The sequence below is a fragment of the Rousettus aegyptiacus genome, unplaced genomic scaffold (genome assembly GCF_014176215.1).
Source record: "Rousettus aegyptiacus isolate mRouAeg1 unplaced genomic scaffold, mRouAeg1.p scaffold_m13_p_4, whole genome shotgun sequence".
NCBI lineage: Eukaryota > Metazoa > Chordata > Mammalia > Chiroptera > Pteropodidae > Rousettus > Rousettus aegyptiacus.
In genome coordinates, this window is record NW_023416307.1 from 20476910 (window position 1) to 20487441 (window position 10532).

Genomic DNA, 10532 nt, shown 5'->3' on the forward strand with positions numbered 1-10532 from the left:
TGGTATGTAGACGTATTTGTTTATATATATATATATTTGTTTATATATATATTTGTTTATATATATATTTATATATATATTTGTTTATATATATATACATAAACATATATATGTATATGTATATATATATATACACACACATATATATGTATATCTCTGAAAAATATATGAGACTAATAACAACACTATTGGTCTATTAGAGAAAGAACTGGATGGCTCAGGGACAAAGGCGTGAGAGAGAGGACTCACCAAATGACCTTTTAAGCTTTCAAAAAATTAAGCATGAGAATATCTATTTGGTTATTCTCTTCCAACAAATAAAAAGCAATAGAGCAATAAGAAGAATTCTGGAAGGAAACTATATGCTTTTTTATATTTTCTTTACCAAATTTCAGATGAGAAATTTTCAAGAATGTACTAAGAACTGGTCCCAACTTGAGTTTTTGCTTTTGACTTAACCCTGGCTGCTAAATAATAGATTTCACATTTCTCTCTTATGAAGAGTGAAAAAGAAGTTGGGACACAGTTTGTGTTTACTCTCTCCTAAGACTGTATTTTAATGATTTACCCAGTAAACAGAAAAATACTTCCAATTCACAATCTATTGAAAACAAGAAAAGCTGTGGTTAAGAATAAAACATTTGTATACAAGCTTTCTCTTTCTTTTTCAATTTGAGAAGAAAAGATTCCTCTGGCACTCACGTTTAGGCACTGCTCAGGAAAATAAAAGAATAATCACATTACAGGGATTTCTCTATAGGAGGAAAAACATTGTGGAAGAAAAAAAAATTTCTAGCCTTCACTCTATTATAAACACACTGCCAGCATAAGGTGGGGTTAGTTGCTCAGGAGTTGAACGAATCTGATTCCCATTGGTTCACTGAGTCTAGGCTGCAGCCAATCACTGATGCTTTATGAGAGGGAAGAAAATTATGAAAAATTGAAAAAACCTCCAGCCCTGTTATAAAAATCCAGAAAAGTTTAAAGAATACTGCTTTTAAAAATCGCTGAAAGTGAAAAAGAAAAATACTAAATGTGAACTTCGGTGACACTTAAAAAGATAATAAGAAAGAGAATTGCTTTTCCTTTTTTATAATTGCTTCCTGGTCTCCTCCTTCAACTACTTAGGAACCAGTAGCTGGTTACTTACTTATTTCTTCATTATTAAAACCCATATATTCTTTGTTTTTCTTTGATTTTATTTATTAAGTTGAAGCTCCAAAGTTCAAAAGGCACAAAAGGATATACAATGAATAGTTTATCTCTGGTCTCTGTCTCCCAGAAACCAACATTATTAGTTTCTTGTACATCGTTCCAGAAATACTCTATATGCATACAAGAAACCCTCCCTTTTTTTTTTTTCTTTTACACAAATGGTTGTATGGAACCAATAGTCTAAATTGAAATGAAAATCAAAGGGTCTTTATATAATCCTAACTTCTTATTCGAATGCCTTACTCTTTTCTATAAAGAAATCTTTAAAAAATAAATATATTTTCAATATCTCCCACATTAAAGTTAAAAAAGAGTTGTTTGGGTCTACAGTCATGCCGCCCTGAACAAGCCTGATCCCATCTGATCTTGGAAGCTAAGCAGAGTTGGGCCTGTTTAGTGCTTGGATGGGAGACCACCTAGGAAGACCAGGTGCTGTAGGTGTAAAAGATAAAAAATAAGAGATTATAAGCTGACAAGGTCCTTGCAATCTGTGAGGTCAAACAAGATTTGCCTCGCCTAAAATAAATAAATAAATATTTAAAAATAGGGGAAAAAAATGAGTTTTTTGGCAAAAAAAAAAAGAAAAAGTAATAGGAGGTCTAAAGAATTAAATTTCATATGATCACATAGTAAATCAACTCACTTAACTTCTGGTCCAGGATTCTGACCCCTGAAAACACCACACAGATCTTCAAAGTTCCCACCAGGGATAGTTTTGCAGAGGTTCCACTAGCACTCCATGGAAACCTATTCTGAGGTCCTGTGGCCTCTTCAATTAAACTGAAGAGGGAGAGAAGAGGGACGTGGGAAGCTGAATTCAAATGTTTGGTTCTTATAAATTAGAAACAAGGAAGTGAAGGCAGACGAAAGAGAAACCATGATTGCCTTAGATCAGTTAATCAGTAACTCACATATGCTGGCATTAAACTAGATTCTTCTGCTTTCCAGTAGCAGTTTACTAGGTAATGCATGAAATCCTGAATGACCGGACAGGTTCCTAAGTCCCTTGCTATATTCAGAAGAGTTGGCCATTGAGAAAAGAAGCTGCTAGTAGGATGCCACAGAAAACAAACTCATGATGAGGAAAACCCAGAGAGGCTTCTGGAGTCCTGCGCAGTGACTAAAGCTGAGGCTAAATTCCGAAGTGGAGTCCGGCATGCTTTCAAATTGTGATGTGGCTACTAAGAACACCAGGCCAGGCATTTGCAGGCAATGTCAAGGTTCAAGTCTCAACTTGGCTGTGTGAGTGTGGACATTCCTGAGCCTTAGTTTCTTCCTGCATCAACCAGTTCAAAAATACTGCAAATCTGAAACTAGCTCAATACAGTCCAACTTCAATTTCCCAACATCACAGCAGAGCAGTTTTAGGAGCAGCAAAGCTCCAGCTTCTGGCATAAGCTTAGAAATTTTCAGCAACTGTCCAAGGTGATTCTGGTCTCCAATTAGAAAAAATTATAGGAAGACGCAATCTGGTTCTATCCAGCAGTAAGTCTCTCAATACTTTTTCAAGAAAAATAAGTGAGCAAAGTTTATGTAAGATAAAACCAATATCTAAGTCTTGGAATGCCAGAAAACACATAAAAATCATGAGGGACTCTCTTAGACCACTGCAATTTGACAGCAATTTGACAACAATTCTGCATTGATACGTGGCCCACTTTGATGTGGATAAGTATCTGCAGATGAGAACCTAAACACCACACTCTTCCAAACAAATAGCCAACGCAGTTTATAAACAAAGCCTTGAATGCTTTTCTGGAACCAGGCCTGAATTTATAACCTCCTAACCTCCAAATAAGAAATGCAGCTTCTCTACTCACCAAAAAGCTGATTGGAAACACTTACCTGTCTGTACATTTGAATAGAATGGTGACTTTAAAAAGAAACTAACCTCTCTGAGCCTCATCAGTAACATGGGATAATAATTCTCACATCTCTTGATTATTATGAGTTTTAAGTGACATAAAGTAAATGCCTAAGAACATGGTGAAATGAATTAACGTTCATTTCCTCCTTTTCTTCCAGAACTCCTTGTATAACTGGAGAGTAACTGGACAGTTACTGGGCAGTAACCAGAAAACCTGTTACTCTTTATTAAATTATAATCATGCCAAAACTGATACTGAGAAAGACACTTTGCATTTATGCATGTGCACCATATACATTCTCATGACACGCACAGGCTTATAACCAATTATATAATCAGAAGGTACCCACTGTCGATTCCACTCAGTGAAGTTAGATTAAATCATATAACATTGCAAATGTTTGATCATTTTATATCTACAGCTATAGCAATTTCATATGGCTATAAATACCAAGTCTAGAGCAAGAATTTCCTATCTGCCTGCCCTAGACTTCCTGGAAACAACAGGATCATTACAAATCAGAATTTTGGCATTTTCATCCTCATTCTGCCATTTATCAGCTATGTGACTTTAAGAAAGTCATTTAGCAACCTTGGAACCTGGTTTCCTGATTTATATAACAAACACGGTAGAGGTCTCATTCTCCACTGTAATTTTATGACAGTTTTAAACAGGCATGTAGTTTAGTGCATCCAAAATGCAGAGTTGGTGAGAACGTTTTTTAACTTTTCTATAAAAGTTTTCTTAGTTGTCCCTTCTGTATCCATCCTTTTCCTTTGAAGCGCAGCAGACAGACCTTGATGATAATAACATAAAGCTGTGTAAACTTCTTCACGGGGTTCTTAAAACGCACTTCAAATTCCGCACACCCTACCACAGCAGTACTGGATTTCTCCTTAAACAAAAATGGTCACGGGTGTCAAAGAGATGTGAGTGAGTGTCCACTGAACTGTGTCTAAATGATTTTCCTTGTGAGCAAAGCCAGCCTGGAATAAGCCCCCATGAGTGAGAAGAGAGAACACGCTTCCCAGGCCGGGGAGGCATTGTTCTGCACCACTTGGTCTACGATTCACAGCTGAGTCTGATTTCCCTAGACAAAGAGCAATAACCAAATGGGGATGCTCTTCAGCAAGCTTCCCTGAGCTGATAATCGTGAGATGGTAAAGGAGACTAGTCTCCCTAACTTGACAAGAGGAAAGGTTTGTCAACCTTGGTCAGTATTAGGCCAGGTTTGTCATGGTTGTAATGGATTTCAATAGAGTCCAAACTCACTAAAAATGCCTGAAATTATTCCAGCTCAAGTGCTAAAATGTTTAAATGTTCTATTGAATTCCTTTTATCCATTATAATTGTATATGCCCCCCTCCCTTTTTTTTTTTGCTCAGAGAAGTAGTCCTGATCCTTTAAGCATGCAGACTAGACCAACACTATTCTTAGAAGGGAGCTGCAGGAGGTTTATTATGTCTTGAAACACAGAGCCAGAACAAAGGACTACTGAATCACTCACCTTATCTCCACCTAAGAAACCTGAGAATTTCAGGGTTTCTCTGTTCCTCCCAAACTCAAGAGCAGCACTTGGCAAGACTGTAAGTTTTAGGGCTGAGTCTGTACTATGCAAATGCAAGAAGATAGGTGCACATATTGCTTTTTACCATATAGAGAGAGATTCTTATCTAGAATATTCAAAAATAAGGTTGAGGATTTTTTCAATCAAAATTTCAGCATTTGTTTCTGAATCTAGAAGTCTGATTGCTTGGCACTAAATCAACTGTTCTCCTTAAGAGAACCATAGGTAATATCTTCACCCTGAAAACCCAAAAAGCATTAGAATTATTTCAGAACTCATAACTCTTAGTTCACTGAGGGCAGGAATCTGGATTTATCTTGCCTTATCCATAATTAGTTTTCAATAAATATCTGCTGACTAAATGAATAAATTAAGTAGAAAATATTTAAGTTTTCCTAGTACATTATGGCACCCCAAGATAAAGCACCTTTATCATATTATTTTTATAAGTCTATAATTATTTAGAAGACTGATTCTAAAAATAAATTTAATGGATGTTGATGATGTGGGAAAATGTATCAAACAGAAGCAATGACTTTAACAGCTTTTGTGAAGACTCTGGTACAGCTATAAATCCTGGTTCTGCCCATCAACCTTCACTCCCTTTGTCTCATTCCCACTGCCTGTCCCCAGCCTCCCCCTAAGCACTCCCAATCTCATTATTCCATGATTTGCTAAACTGTATGTTACTTCCTAGAACCAGTAGAAATACATGTCACTGAGAATTAGGGAATTGGAGCTAGTTACAAACCACCAAATAGGGTCACAAAGTATCTGAACCTGAAAATTAGAAGAGGTTTTCTATTTTTTAATTGTGAGAAAAGGGAAAAAAATTTAACAGAACATCTTTTTAACATTTGATCTAGATAGATTGCATAATGTCTAGGCATTTATAATGAATGGGGTGGGAGAAATAACTTTAACAGCATGTTATTTGCTAATCATCTGAAAAGTAATATTATGTTGACTTCATTTGCTGATGGTGGAAGGATATTGTCTGAAAACTTCTACCACTAATACACATTTGCTATTCTTGAAGGCAAATTATTTAAAAATAGGTTAGAGCAAGACAGTGCTCATATATTACTTCATCGGTGTTTTTATGCCACACTTTATCCCAGGAAGAGTAACTCCATTTTAAACTTTTACTAGCAGTCACGTTAATTCTAACCAATGTTTATTTAATAGTAACTAGGTATATCAATCATGCTGCCAAACACTGATGCAACCTAAGAAAAATGAGCAATGAGAAGCTCTTTCTACATACCCCTTAAGATGTGTACCCTTGCCAAATGCTAACCTGTGTGTAAACAAATGGGATTTTTAAAGGGGGGTGGAGCTGTCAAGACTCAATTTTAAGAAAAAGAAAATGACTCTCTTAAGAGAAGGCTTGAGAAATCTGACTGGTTTGCTCACAGCTTCTTTAAACATTCCCTGAAGATTTAGAAGATTAACCCCTACAATGAAAAATCACCTCTTTGGGGGTAGCCTTTGTTTCTTTTCACTGGTATTTTACTTTGGTCCATTTTGAAGCGCATCTCCTTCTAATAAGCATGCCATGAGGAAATATGGGTGCTGTTAGTTTGCATAAACCCCGCTCTCCACCGGCAGAAAGGAGGTACGTCCCCCCCTCCTCCTAATGCTCAAGAGCAAGTACCTGACTGACTGAATTTTTTGAAATCCTCACCAGGAAGTCAACATATTTTATTTGTCTCCACTTCCAAGGCTGGGGGCCGGGGGTGGGGGGGACCTCAATTACTGTCCCAATGAACAATTTCTCATCACTTTCTTCCGTCTATAATCAAAATGGCTATGTCGGCGCGCGGGGTGTTGGGGGAAGGGGGAAGAAGGGGGATCTTTTTCAGTTTAGTTGGTTATTGTTTTAATGCTGAACTCCTACAGTCAAAAAATGAGATTATAAACTGATTCCCAGTTACAAACAATAAAGAAAAAGTCCGGGTGAGGAGGAGAGAGGGCGGCGCAGACGCTCCACAGGGAGCAGAGCTTTGGGGCGCGCGGGGTGGCGTCTCGGACTCGCGGCCCTGTCGCCATGGGAACCCCGCGCAGGCTCGGAGCGGGACCTGCTTCACCCGCCGCGCGCCGCTCGGGTGCCCTCGGTTTATTCCAGGAAAAGGCAATGGAGTAAATCCTCCTCGAACTGAGAGCACCCGCTCCGACAGGGTCCTGAGTGGGGTCACCGAGCGCAGGAAGAACCGTGAGACTCCCCAAGTGTAATAGATACCGCACTCCCTTGCTGAGAAAGGCGAACCTGCTCTCTTCGGGGCGTCTGGTGGTCAGAGACGCGTCCGGGGACCCCGCGTGGGTCCACTGGATTAAACCCCACCCACCCACGAGACCTGAGAATTAAGTTATGGCGCAGGCTCACACACCCACATCCTTCCGAATTATAAGACCCCCAAGACCCGCTTCTGTTCAGTACTCTGCACAGGGGCTTGCGGGATCCCCACAAACAACACAATCCTAAAGAGCGTGTCCGGGTCCGGACTGCAGAGAGAGGAACTCGAGCCACCTGCTCCCTTGCACACCTGGACTAGCGGGCCAGTCCTCGTTTTCTTTCTTGTACCTCCTCGTTCCCCGAGAAGCACTGACCTGCCCAACTTTGAGTGTTCAGTAGATGAAGGATTCTTCGGAGTCTTCGGCAGAGGAGCAATCTCCAAAGGACCGGGGCGATGAGTTATTGGTTCCTGTGACTCCAACTCCAAAATCCTGTAGAGGGACAGAAAAGTTCCCCTAGAAAAGCAGTTGTCCCCACCAGCCACGGAAACCCCCCCAAGACAAGCTGGGAAGAGCGGGGCGCAGTCGCCACAACCTGCTTTCTCATTCAAATCCTCACGCTCACTCTACAGCCCCCTCCCTACCAGCCCCGAAGCTCCCGCAGAAATCAGGAACTGGAGCTTGGGCGAGTGGACTGGAGCTCCCGCCGCCTCCACGAGCCCCAACCCGCTGAGGGTAGGGGGCCGAGGGTTAGACCCGGACCCCTAGGCCTATACCCCCTTGCGGGGCTCTCCGGCAGGCCAAAGCCGGAAGCACCGGAATGAAGTCTTTTTCCCCCTCGAATTTCAAAGGTTCCCAAACCCAGGGATCCCCTTCGATACTCAGTTTGGCGATGTGTCCCAGAGAGCCTTGGTGGTGGGAGGGCAAGGGAGTTGGGCGAAACGAAGTTGGAGGTGAGGGCAGAGAGAATGGGAACTGTGCTCAGCTAGCAGCAGAGTAAAAAGTGTCAGCACCACATCTTAAAATTCTGAACCGCCCATCGTATCGCCCCTCCCATTTTTTACCAATCCGAGAATATAGGCTATGTTTTGCTGTTATGACCAAAGACATTTGCTTTGAATAACGTGCAGCTAAGACTGAGAAAGGGGGAATGTAGGAAACACTCTACTTTGATTCCCCACTCGATGTCTAGTCTCTTCTTCCAGATTCTTCTAAATGTTAAGCTTCAGCTATTCAATCAGATTAATTTAGGGGCTGGCGGACTCGAGCGGCCAATCTGCGGTGAGTTAGAGCCCAGTCATGGCAGAGGAAATTTTGCGCACTGTAGACACTCAAATGGTCATGAAACGACGAAATCGATTGAGCGTACCGACATGGTAAGCAAGCGGGTTGGTGCAGGTGCTGGAACGCGGACCACCACCGGCCCGGGCAGCCGCGGTGTAATCCGGCGTCGGGATTCCAGGATTTACATGTATCAGCCTTCATTCAACCTGCCCTATTGTTAGTTCAAAGCCTGCCTGGGAGGGACTGCGTGCGGGACATTGCTCCTCGCTCACCTTCAGTTTAAAATTCTCCACCAATAAGAAGATCCTGGAAAAGCTGGCAGCATGGGGTTGGCAGGGATTTTCTGGGCTTAGTGACAACATAAACTAAAGTCATTTTCTTTTTCACGCGTGAATTTGTTCAGGAAGTTACAAATGAGTGCCAGAGCTTGAAGAGGGGGGCCCGGCTGCTGGTACACTTTGATGGACAGTTAGTTTGCGCGTGTGTACGTGTGCGTGTGTGTATGCGTAAGTGCGTGCGTGTGTGTGTGTGTGTGTGTGTGTGTGTGTGTGTTGGGGGTGAGGGGTAAACACTGTGACCTCTTCAGCATAAGATCTAGGGTTTCACCTTTTCATCCCACTTAGCTGATACCATAGAAACAACCCATTTGTATTATTCAATTCAACAGAGGCAATTACAATGTCACAGCAAAGCACCATGGGCAAGAAGAAACTTTATCCTGAAAGTAATCCTGGACTCTCAGAGAAAAAGGAAAAGCCACCAGATAGTCGCTTCAATTTCTTCCTGCCAGGATACCAGGAAGAAATCAGTTTGGCAAAAGACACATTAGGTATTTTGGTGCCATAGAAAGACACCTCCCTCAATTTTTTTTTTACATGCTTACACAAATTGATCAGAAATTAAAAAGATAACCCTTCTACCCCCAAATTGCTTTAATTTTATAGATGTGAGCTTTTTGGAGATTTGTTTTGCTGGAAATCTCCATGGTGAATAGGAGGGCCAAAAGAGGGGGACAGAAACAATCCCTCGCACAACTTCAGAATGTATCCCCCACAACCTTCTGTGTTTGTCTTTCTCATATCTGAAAAAACCAACCACAGAGGTACATGTTGAAATAAACTCAAACACAAAATTCATAACAAGAACTCCTGTTTGGTATGCATTCTTTATCTTGATAGTTTTAATGTCCATGTTTTTGTGGACTTTAAAACTTTTTAGTTATGCAGTATTTCAGACCTACCAAAATCAAACACTCATGTAATACTCTTGCCTCCCCTACCCCTTCTTTTTTAAATAAAATATCATAGATACAGCTAAAATCCTTTCTCTATCTCTCTTCCTCAGCACAGATAACCAATCTGAAGCTGGTGAGAATCATACTTAAGCATGGTTTTAAAGTGTTTAGGACATATGCATATATCCATAAAACTCTTAATGTAGCTTTTCCCTCTGAGCCCTTTTTATACCATTAATCAGAGAAAAATTAACTAACACCAAGAAAATACTGTTACATCGCTGTTTTTAGAAGCAGAACAGAACTATTTTTTCTGCTTGTGACAATCAGCAGGAATAATAACAAAGGGATTAGACAGTGGGTAGTAAACAGCCTCTCTAGGTTACACAAGCCTTTCCATGGTTACCAAAAAGTCAACAGAAAAACAAAACAAATAATACCCCTTTACTTCACTGGTTACAGGGGTACTGGAGAAAATGGGATCTAGGTTAACACTTATTTGAGCTATATGTCCTATAAGGTAATAAAGTATCTTTTTTAAATGGTCTCTTGCTCATGTAAACTATAACCTTTTGGTAACGATTTACCACTTTTCCAATGTAAGGAACTCCTTCCTACTGGTAGCTCAATTCAATGTTGAAATCAGCCCAGCTGAAAAGTCAAGGGTTGAATCCTCCGTTTCCTCATATTGGAGACCTCCATCCACACAGTGAGTTAAAGAAAGCCCTTTACGGTGGTCCTTTGACTTAACCTCCTCCCATCAGTCAAAGGGCTATGAAAGCACCGGTTTTTCTTAAATGCCATTGACTGGTGAAAGACATCCTTCCCAACCCCCACTCTCCTCTCACTTCCAGAGCGATGACTCTCATTAATTATACCGGCACAGCACAGCACCGCCTGGCCTCCCTCCTAAATAGCTGCCAGATTTCTACATATCACCTCTGCCTTGATACAGAATGTGCACTGACACCAGGATCACAGAAAATCCTGTAAAAGCTGCCTGATCCACAGTGAGATGATTGATGCACCTTGTGGTGGGCCCGCTGTGCTATACATGGGAAGGAGTTTCTTAGGAAACTACACTAGAAATCTGTGTTGGAAACAGATTTTTATAGCGGTACAAAAATAG

General features: G+C 40.9%; 1 protein-coding gene and 1 pseudogene across 5 annotated transcripts in view; one reads left to right on the top strand and one right to left on the bottom strand.

Annotated features, from left to right (window-relative positions):
- PLCH1 (phospholipase C eta 1) overlaps positions 1-10532 on the bottom strand; it is a 200289-nt gene that overhangs the window by 169335 nt on the left and 20422 nt on the right. For all 5 annotated transcript variants that reach the window (XM_036218660.1, XM_036218659.1, XM_036218658.1 and 2 more), the window contains one exon: positions 7261-7377. The gene's annotated coding sequence lies outside the window, so the exon portion shown is untranslated. The remainder of the gene's footprint in view (positions 1-7260; positions 7378-10532) is intronic.
- Positions 1538-1656, top strand: LOC118602454 (annotated as a pseudogene).